The sequence below is a fragment of the Aplysia californica genome, unplaced genomic scaffold (genome assembly GCF_000002075.1).
Source record: "Aplysia californica isolate F4 #8 unplaced genomic scaffold, AplCal3.0 scaffold00970, whole genome shotgun sequence".
Taxonomy (NCBI): domain Eukaryota; kingdom Metazoa; phylum Mollusca; class Gastropoda; order Aplysiida; family Aplysiidae; genus Aplysia; species Aplysia californica.
The window spans coordinates 124,854-127,227 of NW_004798240.1; the positions used below are offsets into that span (position 1 = coordinate 124,854).

General features: G+C 43.7%; 1 protein-coding gene across 2 annotated transcripts in view; it reads left to right on the forward strand.

Moving 5' to 3' along the window:
• LOC101854988 (heparan sulfate glucosamine 3-O-sulfotransferase 5) overlaps positions 1–2,374 on the forward strand; it is an 88,962-nt gene that overhangs the window by 53,352 nt on the left and 33,236 nt on the right. The window contains exon 2 of one of the 2 annotated variants that reach the window (XM_035973051.1): positions 903–978. The exons of the other annotated variant lie outside the window; for it this stretch is intronic. The gene's annotated coding sequence lies outside the window, so the exon portion shown is untranslated. The remainder of the gene's footprint in view (positions 1–902; positions 979–2,374) is intronic. 2 annotated transcript variants of the gene reach the window in all.

Consider the following 2,374-nt stretch of genomic DNA (forward strand, 5'->3'; position numbering starts at 1 on the left):
AGAGGGAGGGGGGAAGAAGGAAGCATTTTATATGGATTGAGACCAGAAAACGGCGGACAGAGGGATGTGGAGAGAAGAGAGAAGGATGGATGGATGAAATGCCTTTTATTCTTTAGAATAAAAAATGAGAATGGCTGTTTTTTCCATCTACACTTTTTGTTGGCTTATCTGGCATGGAGAGGTATTTGTAAGATATGTCTCAGGGGACATGGCGGGCTGGCTTTTATAGAGACGCAGGTTTTATTTTATTAAATAAAATTTTGTGGGAACCGTATTAGGATTAGCTCATGCATTTCGACTTAGATGGACGATCTCTTCCTCGGTAGATGCAAGAGAGTGGTTGATAGGCACCACTATCTCCGTCTTTCGGTTAAGATCTTGTGTGCTACTCAGCATGCGTTAACCGTGACAGACGAGGAACAAAATAGCCCGCCTCCTAATGATCTTAAGTAAATCAGAGAGGGTGACAAATATCTACGCTCAACTCTATTGATGCCATGGTGGGCCCATTGCTTATAAAAGTTGTTTGAATCCCCGTTGACGCGTTCCAGAACATGGTTTGTTTTGTTAATTTTTGTTTTTGTTTATCCTTTTTTAGGGGATGGGGGTGGGTGGGTCTCGTTGAGTCTGAGCTGTTTGTTCCCTCAGTGTCTGTGTGGCTGCAAGTGCACTGGGTATGTTGTACATTGTGATTGTCCAATTTGAGGTGCGTACATGTCAGATTCAATATTCACGTGTATAATTGGTGGAGGTGGCCAGTTGTTCCTACTTTCTTTCTTTTTTTTCTTCTGTAATTCTGTTTTCTTCGTCTGTCTATTTGAGAACCCCCCGTAATAAAGATAAACACCCCAAATTTTTTCTTAACAACTGCAGACTTTTTATGTGCTTTTTTGTTTACTCAGAAACAAACAAACTGACCAGCACAGGATAATTTACCCAGACTGTCAATTATCAGGAGGTTACTGGAAAGCCCCACTGGTAGGTCTTACTTCTTTCATTTCCCTCGAGTTTATTTCTTAGATCTAGCTTACCCCTTTACTGCTGTGAAAGGTTCGTTATCTTATTGATGTGCATTTATTTATTCAGACTAAACTGTCAGTTTTTCTTATTAAATTTTCACTCAAACTCTGTTATTTTCTTTAGAACTCTCTGGAGTGAGTAGTGGGAGGGTGCTCTGGCCTGGTTTGCCCCTCCTTTGCTATCAAATATCTTACGCCATTATCTTTCCTTTTTCTTTGCTTTGCTTGTTTATCTCCAGTAACACCTTTAATCTTCGGTTCTTATGTGACCAAATTGTGGGGCAAGTGCCGTAAAACTCTTACTAAAACTGAAACTAAAACTTTGGGGTGTTTTCTTCCTCTTTTTTTTTGGTAAGTGTTTTACGGCGCGCGGGACACAGCTAACATTTTCAGCTGGTAGGAAATTTTGAATTTTGCCCAGGTGGCGGCCGAAGCCTACTCTTATCGATTTTAGACCACCAAGGGAGCTCTAACGTATGAAACTTGCACTCGGGCCCGCCGAGATTTTTCTACCTTGTCCGAGAAGGCTAGGTGTAGATGTTTCCTACTGGAAGATCAGGGGTGTGGCTGAAAGACAGCAGTAAGAAGGAGCCAAGGAGTAGCAGTAGAAAGGCTGCAGAAAGAGTCACGAGCCCAGAGAAGGGGGCAAAAGAGGTGAGGGGGTGGGAGCAGAAAGAAGAGACGAAATCCGACGACAGAACATTGCTAGAGAGCAGGAAAGGAGGTGAAAGAGGAAAGTTTTAGAGAAGAAAATTTTTCGGTCGCTTCCCGAATTCGAACCCGGGACCTTTGAATGAGAGGCCAACACCTTAACCTCAAGGCCACGAGAGACCCCTTTCTTCCTCTTTGTGTTTGTTTCCGACGTGGCCGCAGTAGCCTTGCAGAATCACAGATTTGAAATTGGCGTCGTTGAGCCAGTACTAGAACATACTGTTCCATACCAACTCGTATGCAGCTCATGTGTCCCATCCCAAACGACGCGAGTGGGTACAATACAAATGCCACAGCCTAAAATCACTTGCAATTTTAACCCCCCCCACACACACACACTTTTCCAGTAGCAAGTGCGTGTCATACACTGCTTGTGTGCTCTCTCCACCTCGTTCCCCCGTTCCTCAAGTCATAGTTACTGTAATTACTTCTCTCATTGCTGGTCGTTGGCACATACTTTCCTCGGGGTTTCTGCTTCAATTTCCCTTTTTAAGTGCTGCCATTTTTGCCAATCATTTCCTAGCGCTTTTATGGTATGTCAGAGTCCAAAGAACTTCATGAACTAACTTTATGCAACTCGCTTCTCTTTCCCCTGTTCGCAAAAGCATCATTCAGTCCCCCTCCTCCTCCTCCTCCTCCTCCTC